Source organism: Lissotriton vulgaris, chromosome 6 (assembly GCF_964263255.1).
Source record: "Lissotriton vulgaris chromosome 6, aLisVul1.2, whole genome shotgun sequence".
Taxonomy (NCBI): domain Eukaryota; kingdom Metazoa; phylum Chordata; class Amphibia; order Caudata; family Salamandridae; genus Lissotriton; species Lissotriton vulgaris.
Genome location: NC_141694.1, coordinates 1,398,800,323 through 1,398,815,353, shown reverse-complemented (window position 1 = coordinate 1,398,815,353; position 15,031 = coordinate 1,398,800,323).

Genomic DNA, 15,031 nt, shown 5'->3' with positions numbered 1-15,031 from the left:
GTTACAAAGAGAATTCATGACTTTCTCAGGTACCCCTATCAGAAATGGAAAGGTGGTACAGAACTTACTGGAAGCAATCCAATTGCCCAAAGAATTGGCTGTGGTCAAGTGTGCGGCTCACAGATCTGGAAATGATGATGTGACAGCCGGAAACAGATAAGCTGACCAAATCGCCCAATATTGTGCCCGATACAAAATGTCCCTCCAAATAAAATTATGGGGAGGTGGAAGCAGCTGCCAACTTATGGTGTTTGAGAATGTATCTACATGGGAGGAATTGAAAGAATTACAACAGGCAGCAGACAGGGAAGAAAAGGACAGATGGGAGAAAGATGTTTGTAAACCCAGGGACAAGGATGGTGTTGTGGTTAACAAAACTGGTGTGCCTGTATTACCAGACAGTCTGATTGGCCCAATGGCCAGGATAATACATGAGGACACACATATTGGGAGGGATGCCATGTGCCGTATGTTTCATCGGGTATTTGACAACTCGAAGTTTAGAAACATTGCAGAGATGCTTTGCCAGAGGTGTTTGGTGTGCCAGCAATTCAACGCAGGAAAGAGGACAGTAGTGGAGCAAAGTACGATTGGAAAGGCAGAAGGTCCCTTTGTCAGGATGCAGGCGGACTTTATCCAATTGCCCATGTGCAAAGGATATAGATATGTACTGGTCATAGTTTGCCTGTTTTCCAGGTGGGTGGAGGCCTACCCAGCAAAGAAAAATGATGCTATAACTGTAGCCAAATTGTTACTCAGAGAGCTGATACCTAGGTTTGGATTTCCAGAGACGATTGAAACAGACAGAGGTGGGCATTTTGCCAACGAGGTCCTAAAAGAACTCTATGAAGCATTTAAAATAGAGCCAAAGCTACACTGTGCATATCATCCAGAGGCTTCTGGAATAGTCGAACAAGTGAATGGCACTATCAAGTCCAGACTGGCGAAAATGTGTAATTCTACCAAAATGAACTGGATTGAAGCTTTCCCCCTTGTGCTGATGAGTTTGAGAAGTATCCCGAACCGAAAAACCGGCCTGAGCCCCCATGAAGTGCTAATGGGAAGAGTGATGCGACAGGCATGGGGACCTGGACACAAACTGCTAAGTATTTCTGATGATTTGGTGCTAGAATACTGCAAGCAGCTGGGTGACCAAGTGCGTTCTATCTCTCACCAGATTGGAGAGACTGCTGTCGAATGGCCTACAACTCCAGCACATAAACTGAAGCCAGGTGATTGGGTGGTGTTAAAGAAACACACCCGGAAGAGTTGCCTTGCACCGAAGTGGGGAAAGCCGAGACAAGTGATCCTTGTCACCACAACTGCTGTAAAGTGTGCCGGCGTGCCAAAGTGGATCCATGCCAGCCATACGAAGCGGGTAACTGGAGAAAACGCGACTGAAGCCGAAGGTAGTACAGGTGAGGAGACTCCAGAAGAGGGTCCGGATCTCGCTGATATCGAACTACCGAGCACCAGTCAAGACGTCGAATGGTTCCCAGCCGATGACCAGGTTCTTGATCCAATAAGAACCCGAAAATATTCTTACCTAGATAGAGAGTGGGATAGTGAGGGTGAGACAGAATTAGAAGAGGAAGGTCAGGTTAACAAGAACCACATCAAACCTGATCAGGAAATAGGCCAAGTAGGGACAGACCAAGTTATCGACACTCCTCCTGAGACTCCAGAAACTGGAAAGGGACAGATAGTGATTAAAGCTGAAGTTCATGCGGAAGAAAATCAAGGGGTCGAAGTGCATGAACAGGAACAGATAGAAGTAGAGGAACGTGTTCAGGAAGCAGAGTCCAAATCGGCTGAAAATCAAGATCAAATACAAATTAGACCTGAACAAGGCCAGCTTAGAAACCAGGCAGAAGAAACTAATGAAAGACCTGGAACTAGTCAGACAGGAAGGGAAAAAGACACTGCCGAAACAATAGTGCCACAACGAAGTGAAAACAAGAGAGTTCACGAGGAAGGCCGAGTTTCCTCGACCACTAAAAGGCTCAGGAAGAAAGATAAACCGAAATATATAAAGAGGCTGAAGCTAAGCCTGAAAACTGTAGAAGAGAAACTAGAAGACCGAAAAAGAGCTGCTAGTGAAAAACAAAGAAACGGAGCTCAGCAAACTAGACGCAGTACCAGAGCGAAGAAACTAAATAAAAACTATCGGAGTCCTGAATGGACCTTTTTAGTGTTGGAAGAAATTGACGACTCTGAAGACAGTGACAGAAGTGATCAGGATTCGATCGAGGATCGGAGCTCTGAGGTAGACGACCCTCCCTGAAAAGTGAAACTGCGTGAGCCTCTTGCGTTAAGGAGACAAAGAGGGGTTGAAAAGCCACCTGTAAGCAAACATGTCTGATTCAAGTGTAAATGGAAGATCCAGATTTAGCTGTTGTAAAACCTGCTGTAAAATATGTTTTTGTAGTATAGCAATAGTGATAGTAATATGGATAGGACTAACTGTCTTTATACCTTTTATGATAAGTAAAGACCCTAACCTGTACCCCATTAAACCAGTGACGCCAGACACAGAAGCTGTACAGACTGAAGAAACACCACGAAGTGTAGAAAGACGTGACAATGCAGTTAGCCTGAGACAAACACGACCTGACTTAGAAGCGATTCAGAAAAAGGGGGTGGTGATGAACAGAGTGTCTGAATTGAGCAGACCACTCTTACCCAGTCCAAAGATCAGGGCTTGATCCATCACCGTTATTTATCTCACTGCCCCATCCCAGCTCAGAACCTGGCTATATGCAAATCAGTCTGTCCCTGGCCCAGTGCATCATGGGAACAGGGCAGACTAAACTACCAAGCCAATTCTTCACCAGAAAGGAGACAAGCTACCGGGGACCGGTTTCTGGCATTTCAGCCGTCTTCGGCCCGGCTTGCTTGAATCCTGATGGAGCAGTGAGAAAGGGACTCATGTCTGAGTATACCCTGCCACACCTATAGTGGCCAAAAACGATTCAGAAAAAGGGGTGGTGATGAACAGAGTGTCTGAATTGAGCAGACCACTCTTACCCAGTCCAAAGATCAGGGCTTGATCCATCACCGTTATTTATCTCACTGCCCCATCCCAGCTCAGAACCTGGCTATATGCAAATCAGTCTGTCCCTGGCCCAGTGCATCATGGGAACAGGGCAGACTAAACTACCAAGCCAATTCTTCACCAGAAAGGAGACAAGCTACCGGGGACCGGTTTCTGGCATTTCAGCCGTCTTCGGCCCGGCTTGCTTGAATCCTGATGGAGCAGTGAGAAAGGGACTCATGTCTGAGTATACCCTACCACACCTATAGTGGCCAAAAACGATTCAGAAAAAGGGGTGGTGATGAACAGAGTGTCTGAATTGAGCAGACCACTCTTACCCAGTCCAAAGATCAGGGCTTGATCCATCACCGTTATTTATCTCACTGCCCCATCCCAGCTCAGAACCTGGCTATATGCAAATCAGTCTGTCCCTGGCCCAGTGCATCATGGGAACAGGGCAGACTAAACTACCAAGCCAATTCTTCAACAGAAAGGAGACAAGCTACCGGGGACCGGTTTCTGGCATTTCAGCCGTCTACGGCCCGGCTTGCTTGAATCCTGATGGAGCAGTGAGAAAGGGACTCATGTCTGAGTATACCCTGCCACACCTATAGTGGCCAAAAACGATTCAGAAAAAGGGGTGGTGATGAACAGAGTGTCTGAATTGAGCAGACCACTCTTACCCAGTCCAAAGATCAGGGCTTGATCCATCACCGTTATTTATCTCACTGCCCCATCCCAGCTCAGAACCTGGCTATATGCAAATCAGTCTGTCCCTGGCCCAGTGCATCATGGGAACAGGGCAGACTAAACTACCAAGCCAATTCTTCAAAAAATGGTGTTGGATTAAGCCCTGATCTCTTGATTGGGTGAAAGTATTCTGCTTAATTCAGAAACTCTGTCCATCACAACCCCCTGTTGTTTAATTATTTTGTCCACCATAAGCGTGGAAGGGTATACTCAGATGTGAGTCCCTTGCTCATTGCACCATCAGGATTCAAGCAAGCCGGGCCGAAGACGGCTGAAATGCCAGAAACCGGTCCCCGGTAGCTTGTTTCCTTCCCAGTGAAAGAATTGGCTTGGTAGTTTGGTTTGCCCTGTTCCCATGATACACTGGGCCAGGGACAGACTAATTTGCATATAGCCAGGTTCTGAGCTGGGATGATGCAGTGAGCTAAAAAATGGTGTTGGATTAAGCCCTGATCTCTTGACTGGGCGAAAGTATTTTGCTTAATTCAGAAACTCTGTCCATCACAACCCCCTGTTGTTTAATTATTTTGTCCACCATAAGCGTGGAAGGGTATACTCAGATGTGAGTCCCTTGCTCATTGCACCATCAGGATTCAAGCAAGCCGGGCCGAAGACGGCTGAAATGCCAGAAACCGGTCCCCGGTAGCTTGTTTCCTTCCCAGTGAAAGAATTGGCTTGGTAGTTTGGTTTGCCCTGTTCCCATGATACACTGGGCCAGGGACAGACTAATTTGCATATAGCCAGGTTCTGAGCTGGGATGATGCAGTGAGCTAAAAAATGGTGTTGGATTAAGCCCTGATCTCTTGACTGGGTGAAAGTATTCTGCTTAATTCAGAAACTCTGTCCATCACACCCCCCTGTTGTTTAATTATTTTGTCCACCATAAGCGTGGAAGGGTATACTCAGATGTGAGTCCCTTGCTCATTGCACCATCAGGATTCAAGCAAGCCGGGCCGAAGACGGCTGAAATGCCAGAAACCGGTCCCCGGTAGCTTGTTTCCTTCCCAGTGAAAGAATTGGCTTGGTAGTTTGGTTTGCCCTGTTCCCATGATACACTGGGCCAGGGACAGACTAATTTGCATATAGCCAGGTTCTGAGCTGGGATGATGCAGTGAGCTAAAAAATGGTGTTGGATTAAGCCCTGATCTCTTGACTGGGTGAAAGTATTCTGCTTAATTCAGAAACTCTGTCCATCACAACCCCATGTTGTTTAATTATTTTGTCCACCATAAGCGTGGAAGGGTATACTCAGATGTGAGTCCCTTGCTCATTGCACCATCAGGATTCAAGCAAGCCGGGCCGAAGACGGCTGAAATGCCAGAAACCGGTCCCCGGTAGCTTGTTTCCTTCCCAGTGAAAGAATTGGCTTGGTAGTTTGGTTTGCCCTGTTCCCATGATACACTGGGCCAGGGACAGACTAATTTGCATATAGCCAGGTTCTGAGCTGGGGTGATGCAGTGAGCTAAAAAATGGTGTTGGATTAAGCCCTGATCTCTTGACTGGGTGAAAGTATTCTGCTTAATTCAGAAACTCTGTCCATCACAACCCCCTGCTGTTTAATTATTTTGTCCACCATAAGCGTGGAAGGGTATACTCAGATGTGAGTCCCTTGCTCATTGCACCATCAGGATTCAAGCAAGCCGGGCCGAAGACGGCTGAAATGCCAGAAACCGGTCCCCGGTAGCTTGTTTCCTTCCCAGTGAAAGAATTGGCTTGGTAGTTTGGTTTGCCCTGTTCCCATGATACACTGGGCCAGGGACAGACTAATTTGCATATAGCCAGGTTCTGAGCTGGGATGATGCAGTGAGCTAAAAAATGGTGTTGGATTAAGCCCTGATCTCTTGACTGGGTGAAAGTATTCTGCTTAATTCAGAAACTCTGTCCATCACAACCCCCTGCTGTTTAATTATTTTGTCCACCATAAGCGTGGAAGGGTATACTCAGATGTGAGTCCCTTGCTCATTGCACCATCAGGATTCAAGCAAGCCGGGCCGAAGACGGCTGAAATGCCAGAAACCGGTCCCCGGTAGCTTGTTTCCTTCCCAGTGAAAGAATTGGCTTGGTAGTTTGGTTTGCCCTGTTCCCATGATACACTGGGCCAGGGACAGACTAATTTGCATATAGCCAGGTTCTGAGCTGGGATGATGCAGTGAGCTAAAAAATGGTGTTGGATTAAGCCCTGATCTCTTGACTGGGTGAAAGTATTCTGCTTAATTCAGAAACTCTGTCCATCACAACCCCCTGTTGTTTAATTATTTTGTCCACCATAAGCGTGGAAGGGTATACTCAGATGTGAGTCCCTTGCTCATTGCACCAAGCAAGCCGGGCCGAAGACGGCTGAAATGCCAGAAACCGGTCCCCGGTAGCTTGTTTCCTTCCCAGTGAAAGAATTGGCTTGGTAGTTTGGTTTGCCCTGTTCCCATGATACACTGGGCCAGGGACAGACTAATTTGCATATAGCCAGGTTCTGAGCTGGGATGATGCAGTGAGCTAAAAAATGGTGTTGGATTAAGCCCTGATCTCTTGACTGGGTGAAAGTATTCTGCTCAATTCAGAAACTCTGTCCATCACAACCCCCTGTTGTTTAATTATTTTGTCCACCATAAGCGTGGAAGGGTATACTCAGATGTGAGTCCCTTGCTCATTGCACCATCAGGATTCAAGCAAGCCGGGCCGAAGACGGCTGAAATGCCAGAAACCGGTCCCCGGTAGCTTGTTTCCTTCCCAGTGAAAGAATTGGCTTGGTAGTTTGGTTTGCCCTGTTCCCATGATACACTGGGCCAGGGACAGACTAATTTGCATATAGCCAGGTTCTGAGCTGGGATGATGCAGTGAGCTAAAAAATGGTGTTGGATTAAGCCCTGATCTCTTGACTGGGTGAAAGTATTCTGCTTAATTCAGAAACTCTGTCCATCACAACCCCCTGTTGTTTAATTATTTTGTCCACCATAAGCGTGGAAGGGTATACTCAGATGTGAGTCCCTTGCTCATTGCACCATCAGGATTCAAGCAAGCCGGGCCGAAGACGGCTGAAATGCCAGAAACCGGTCCCCGGTAGCTTGTTTCCTTCCCAGTGAAAGAATTGGCTTGGTAGTTTGGTTTGCCCTGTTCCCATGATACACTGGGCCAGGGACAGACTAATTTGCATATAGCCAGGTTCTGAGCTGGGATGATGCAGTGAGCTAAAAAATGGTGTTGGATTAAGCCCTGATCTCTTGACTGGGTGAAAGTATTCTGCTTAATTCAGAAACTCTGTCCATCACAACCCCCTGTTGTTTAATTATTTTGTCCACCATAAGCGTGGAAGGGTATACTCAGATGTGAGTCCCTTGCTCATTGCACCATCAGGATTCAAGCAAGCCGGGCCGAAGACGGCTGAAATGCCAGAAACCGGTCCCCGGTAGCTTGTTTCCTTCCCAGTGAAAGAATTGGCTTGGTAGTTTGGTTTGCCCTGTTCCCATGATACACTGGGCCAGGGACAGACTAATTTGCATATAGCCAGGTTCTGAGCTGGGATGATGCAGTGAGCTAAAAAATGGTGTTGGATTAAGCCCTGATCTCTTGACTGGGTGAAAGTATTCTGCTTAATTCAGAAACTCTGTCCATCACAACCCCCTGTTGTTTAATTATTTTGTCCACCATAAGCGTGGAAGGGTATACTCAGATGTGAGTCCCTTGCTCATTGCACCATTAGGATTCAAGCAAGCCGGGCCGAAGACGGCTGAAATGCCAGAAACCGGTCCCCGGTAGCTTGTTTCCTTCCCAGTGAAAGAATTGGCTTGGTAGTTTGGTTTGCCCTGTTCCCATGATACACTGGGCCAGGGACAGACTAATTTGCATATTGCCAGGTTCTGAGCTGGGATGATGCAGTGAGCTACCAAATGGTGTTGGATTAAGCCCTGATCTCTTGACTGGGTGAAAGTATTCTGCTTAATTCAGAAACTCTGTCCATCACAACCCCCTGTTGTTTAATTATTTTGTCCACCATAAGCGTGGAAGGGTATACTCAGATGTGAGTCCCTTGCTCATTGCACCATCAGGATTCAAGCAAGCCGGGCCGAAGACGGCTGAAATGCCAGAAACCGGTCCCCGGTAGCTTGTTTCCTTCCCAGTGAAAGAATTGGCTTGGTAGTTTGGTTTGCCCTGTTCCCATGATACACTGGGCCAGGGACAGACTAATTTGCATATAGCCAGGTTCTGAGCTGGGATGATGCAGTGAGCTAAAAAATGGTGTTGGATTAAGCCCTGATCTCTTGACTGGGTGAAAGTATTCTGCTTAATTCAGAAACTCTGTCCATCACAACCCCCTGTTGTTCAATTATTTTGTCCACCATAAGCGTGGAAGGGTATACTCAGATGTGAGTCCCTTGCTCATTGCACCATCAGGATTCAAGCAAGCCGGGCCGAAGACGGCTGAAATGCCAGAAACCGGTCCCCGGTAGCTTGTTTCCTTCCCAGTGAAAGAATTGGCTTGGTAGTTTGGTTTGCCCTGTTCCCATGATACACTGGGCCAGGGACAGACTAATTTGCATATAGCCAGGTTCTGAGCTGGGATGATGCAGTGAGCTAAAAAATGGTGTTGGATTAAGCCCTGATCTCTTGACTGGGTGAAAGTATTCTGCTTAATTCAGAAACTCTGTCCATCACAACCCCCTGTTGTTTAATTATTTTGTCCACCATAAGCGTGGAAGGGTATACTCAGATGTGAGTCCCTTGCTCATTGCACCATCAGGATTCAAGCAAGCCGGGCCGAAGACGGCTGAAATGCCAGAAACCGGTCCCCGGTAGCTTGTTTCCTTCCCAGTGAAAGAATTGGCTTGGTAGTTTGGTTTGCCCTGTTCCCATGATACACTGGGCCAGGGACAGACTAATTTGCATATAGCCAGGTTCTGAGCTGGGATGATGCAGTGAGCTAAAAAATGGTGTTGGATTAAGCCCTGATCTCTTGACTGGGTGAAAGTATTCTGCTTAATTCAGAAACTCTGTCCATCACAACCCCCTGTTGTTTAATTATTTTGTCCACCATAAGCGTGGAAGGGTATACTCAGATGTGAGTCCCTTGCTCATTGCACCATCAGGATTCAAGCAAGCCGGGCCGAAGACGGCTGAAATGCCAGAAACCGGTCCCCGGTAGCTTGTTTCCTTCCCAGTGAAAGAATTGGCTTGGTAGTTTGGTTTGCCCTGTTCCCATGATACACTGGGCCAGGGACAGACTAATTTGCATATAGCCAGGTTCTGAGCTGGGATGATGCAGTGAGCTAAAAAATGGTGTTGGATTAAGCCCTGATCTCTTGACTTGGTGAAAGTATTCTGCTTAATTCAGAAACTCTGTACATCACAACCCCCTGTTGTTTAATTATTTTGTCCACCATAAGCGTGGAAGGGTATACTCAGATGTGAGTCCCTTGCTCATTGCACCATCAGGATTCAAGCAAGCCGGGCCGAAGACGGCTGAAATGCCAGAAACCGGTCCCCGGTAGCTTGTTTCCTTCCCAGTGAAAGAATTGGCTTGGTAGTTTGGTTTGCCCTGTTCCCATGATACACTGGGCCAGGGACAGACTAATTTGCATATAGCCAGGTTCTGAGCTGGGATGATGCAGTGAGCTAAAAAATGGTGTTGGATTAAGCCCTGATCTCTTGACTGGGTGAAAGTATTCTGCTTAAATCAGAAACTCTGTCCATCACAACCCCCTGTTGTTTAATTATTTTGTCCACCATAAACGTGGAAGGGTATACTCAGATGTGAGTCCCTTGCTCATTGCACCATCAGGATTCAAGCAAGCCGGGCCGAAGACGGCTGAAATGCCAGAAACCGGTCCCCGGTAGCTTGTTTCCTTCCCAGTGAAAGAATTGGCTTGGTAGTTTGGTTTGCCCTGTTCCCATGATACACTGGGCCAGGGACAGACTAATTTGCATATAGCCAGGTTCTGAGCTGGGATGATGCAGTGAGCTAAAAAATGGTGTTGGATTAAGCCCTGATCTCTTGACTGGGTGAAAGTATTCTGCTTAATTCAGAAACTCTGTCCATCACAACCCCCTGTTGTTTAATTATTTTGTCCACCATAAGCGTGGAAGGGTATACTCAGATGTGAGTCCCTTGCTCATTGCACCATCAGGATTCAAGCAAGCCGGGCCGAAGACGGCTGAAATGCCAGAAACCGGTCCCCGGTAGCTTGTTTCCTTCCCAGTGAAAGAATTGGCTTGGTAGTTTGGTTTGCCCTGTTCCCATGATACACTGGGCCAGGGACAGACTAATTTGCATATAGCCAGGTTCTGAGCTGGGATGATGCAGTGAGCTAAAAAATGGTGTTGGATTAAGCCCTGATCTCTTGACTGGGTGAAAGTATTCTGCTTAATTCAGAAACTCTGTCCATCACAACCCCCTGTTGTTTAATTATTTTGTCCACCATAAGCGTGGAAGGGTATACTCAGATGTGAGTCCCTTGCTCATTGCACCATCAGGATTCAAGCAAGCCGGGCCGAAGACGGCTGAAATGCCAGAAACCGGTCCCCGGTAGCTTGTTTCCTTCCCAGTGAAAGAATTGGCTTGGTAGTTTGGTTTGCCCTGTTCCCATGATACACTGGGCCAGGGACAGACTAATTTGCATATAGCCAGGTTCTGAGCTGGGATGATGCAGTGAGCTAAAAAATGGTGTTGGATTAAGCCCTGATCTCTTGACTGGGTGAAAGTATTCTGCTTAATTCAGAAACTCTGTCCATCACAACCCCCTGTTGTTTAATTATTTTGTCCACCATAAGCGTGGAAGGGTATACTCAGATGTGAGTCCCTTGCTCATTGCACCATCAGGATTCAAGCAAGCCGGGCCGAAGACGGCTGAAATGCCAGAAACCGGTCCCCGGTAGCTTGTTTCCTTCCCAGTGAAAGAATTGGCTTGGTAGTTTGGTTTGCCCTGTTCCCATGATACACTGGGCCAGGGACAGACTAATTTGCATATAGCCAGGTTCTGAGCTGGGATGATGCAGTGAGCTAAAAAATGGTGTTGGATTAAGCCCTGATCTCTTGACTGGGTGAAAGTATTCTGCTTAATTCAGAAACTCTGTCCATCACAACCCCCTGTTGCTGACTTAGAAGCATCAGATGAAGGTGGACTACATTTTCACAAAATGAAAAACAGAACACAGTTAAATGTCTTCGCAAATCTTTTAGTGCACTATGTAGAAGCTATGGCAATAGAAGACTGTTATGTCTGCATGAAGCTACCTACTTCTGTAGCTGAAAGTGTGACATATCACCATTTACCCCTGACCTGCGGAATTTCCTGTAGTATATTAGCAAGCTTATTCTATAGAAGCACTTTACAGTACTACTACTCAAACACTGACGTAATCTTTTCGGAACTTCCTATTCGAGGAAACCTGAACATTGTACATATTAGAAGCAAGGTAACCCGTTACATGGGAGAATATTTCCTGACCATAGGTGACATAGACTTAAATGAAGCTAGAAAAGATAATCTAACCTGTTCATTGCATGAGCAGGAAAAGATGTTTTTGAAAATGGCAGAAAGAAGAAGAGAGAAATTTCAGAAAAAGGCAAATGATGAAAAAGATAGAATCCCTAGATGGGCAGAAAATATGGAAAACACCTCACAGGGTGAAGAAAATCCTGCACTGTTGCTGGACTTTGAGCGGAAAGGGAAACTCTGTCTTCATAGAGAAAAGACTAGTTATTATAACAATGTATTCATCGGTTCCAGCGAGTGTGAACATAATTACAAGGTAATTGGAGGTTGGGGTTTCAAAAATGGGTCAGAACCTGTGTTGCTGCGCCATTTTGGAAGCTTATGTAGACCCGATCACGTGATATGAGGACCGGGCCTTGCATCAGTGGAACTCAGCCAGCTGGCTACCGAAGCTGAGATGCTCCTGGGAACCTGCCCCATGACCCAGAGAGGAGAAGCTGAATTTCATCTGAAATGCAACATTTGTTTCTTTCTACTGTATGCTCTATTGTCCTCTTCTACATGTATGCCTGAGAACAGGAATGTAAGGGGTGGGTATTGTCATTTGAATATTAAATATGGGAGCACAGAAATTTAGGTGGTAACTATGACCTAACTACCACTCTTGACCAATCATAAGAGGGGACCTTGTTACTTGCAACATTTGTGGGTGGTCTGGGGGTCCAAGTAGGGTATAACTAGCCTAGTTTAGTTAAGGAAAATTGTCCGACTTGTCCGAATAGCTGACCTGTCACCGACCCCACGACTCTATAGGTGATTGATACAGAGAGCTGCGGAGCGCTCTGTCCGAATTTTCCACAAACTCCAAGGGGTGGAAATAGTCTTAAGTGCTGGCGAAGCACTTTGCTGGGAGATTCGAGAACCCAATCGGGGTTACTGGCGGATTCCGTGCAGTGAGGGGGTAGCGCAGGCGTTGCATCCGAAGCTGCAGGTGTTGGTCGTGCCCTTTGGTGAGCCCAGTCCTGACCCAAATCCTGAGGGGTATCCTGTCCTGATTTTCCGTGAGCTGTACCTGCTCACCTACTGATGTCCTAAATCTTTGAGGGTCCTTGTCCTCGTCTTTCCCGAAGCTGACCCGTGGCCAGGGTTAGTCCTCATTCCTGTCCTAGGTAAATATACCTGTGGGTGTCCGTCAAGTATCCTTTCCTTCCTGCTCTTAAATAAAGCCTCTATGCCCCTGATATTTCTCTCTGCTCTCTCTACTGATGCATTTGCAAATTGTTTGTTAGCATGTTCCATTTTTCCCCTTTCCTGTAGGGCATATTGAAACTGTTTTTGCTTAAATAAAGTGTGGTGAAAATTTAGGATCTAAGTTAGATAGACAAAGATTAGGGTTTGAATCACTTATAGGTTATAGAAATTCACTGACTAATGTGCTAAAATTACCGTCCCTAGTTTAAGCCTGAAACTGAATAGCATGTTCTCTGTTACCCTTACCCAATAGAATCCTAATTGCCCTAAATGGTGTTTTCCCTTATTCATAGTTATATAATTTTTGTGATTTTGCTTATTGATGTTTTTATCAGCATTTGCCTTATACTTTTGTCACTTTAAATTTTACATTCTTACATAAAGACTTTAAAACGCCTCAGGTGTCTGTGGTCATTTGGATAAAATACAAAAGTGATGTTAAATGAATAGACTAAGTGATTAAGAATTATCTTGTTGCCTGTCCTCAAACAGCTCCTGATCCATCTGTGGTAAGTCAGGTGCTATGGTAATAGTGTTACAGGAAACACACATAGAATACTGATAGTGGCGTGTAAACTCACTCGACTCACAAAATTGAATTTCGAAAATCACGTCATGGGCCCAAGTGCGTGAAAATCTGGTAAACTCTGAGCCGGGTGACCTGCGCGCTCTATCAAGCCTGTAGTGTACCTTGTGAGCTCACAAGGCAGGCCACCTAATACATAAAAACTCTATTTTTAAAAAGTGACTGAAGATCTAAAATCTATTTCAATCTCTGGGCACAGCTAAATTTTCTGTAAGACTGGCCTGAATAAAATATTTAATTTTATATCTCCGAATGAGAATTGGTCATTCAAAGTTATATCCGACTTAATTTTCAAAATCCGATTTAATGATGAAATCATATTTTTGACAACCTAAGTGGAATATAACTCTCGAAAAATGTACTGTCAGCTGCCAATGCCAGAACTTGCTTAAAACCAGTTCTGCGACCCATGACTCCTCCAGAAGAGTGCTGAATAGACACCTTTGGCTTAGAGCGTTACCAACCATGGCTCAGACAACAATGACCTGCCTTTGAGCCCAGGAAGACCAGATAGGTGACAACTGCCAATAACTGAATAGGATTTAGCTATTTGGGAGGGGACAAGAACAGTTGGCACAACAAAGGAGAGCCTGAGAACCACCTCATTTGACATGGAGATGCTAGAGAGTGCCTCTTCGATTCATTCCTAGGAATTTCCTAGATAGCGAGACTCCAGTCAAAGTAGGGGAGAGAAACAGTTTGGGTCCTGTCATGTGGGAAGAGAGACCATCTAAATGGTGAAGTGTCTAAGAAGATGAAGGTAGGCCTGCCTGGTGGTAGAGGGTTCTACCAATGCTGCCAAAGGAGGTGGGGGTGTGGGCTGTAAGAAATAATTAAGATTGGGTGGAAGAATTTCTTCTGTCACTGGCTAGTGCACTGAATAATTGTGGCACCTCAACCATCACCTCCTCAGAACATTCCTCAACACATGAAAACTTCAGCTGAAGAAGGCGGCTCTGCTGGTAGAAAACGGAATCCTCCTAGATGAAGAGGAATCAACTAAGGACTCAAAGATGACACCCGGGGGCCCTGTTTGTGGCCGCCGTTGCCTTTCCGCCAGCTTTTTTATGGCAGTTTCATTGTCATGAAAAAGCTTGCTGAATGGCAAGTCGTGATATGAACGGTGATGTCGGGATCGCCACCGCTTCCATTCCTCCCCACTCTAAACTCCGCCAGCACCGCGGTATCCTAGACAATGGTGGTGCCGGTGGTGCTGTAGCAGGCTGGTTGAGGTCCGACAACCACACTCATAATATGGCAGTCGGACCGCCGAAGTCGGACCGCAACCACTGGTTCGGCAGTCTCGAGATCACTGAACACGTAGTGAGATCCTAAGTCCAAATGGAAAACCTTGGAACAGCGTGAGACGGCAAATCTCACCTAGCAATGAGGCACCCTCTGAGGCCACAAAATCTGCCTTTGTCCTACTCAAAGCTTTTGGTGCCCAAATCAGCTACTTCAGCAGGAGCTTCATGAAGATGTATTTGATTTCAAGGGACCCTCGGTGGCCACAGCCTTGCCCCACTGGAAGATTTTAACTTTCATTTCAGAAGCTAAGTCCGAAGGTAATATTTTTGACTTGGACAACTCACTTTGTGAAACTGACATCTGCTTCATCGTGGTCAGCTTATGGTCATGCCTAGGTCCCAGCCAACCGCGAACGGTGGTTTGTCAGTGGTGCTTTACGTAGGTGGTTTTTGCCTGCCTTGGGAGAAGCACATTTATTATAATAGTAGAGTGCCCTTTTGGGGTCTGCCAATGCACAAACAGGGACTGTGCCCCTAACCTGTAATACAGCCCAACATTTTTCTTCAGAAGAATGTAGGGGAGAGTCTAATCTTAGCAGACACAAAATAAAATAATTCAGGGGCAGCAACGTGTAGGAGTAAAATCACAAATGAGCATATGGACAATGAAAAAAGAGGATACATACATAATTAAACTGAAATCATGGCCGAAAAGTGAGTCATCATACAAGAGTTACCA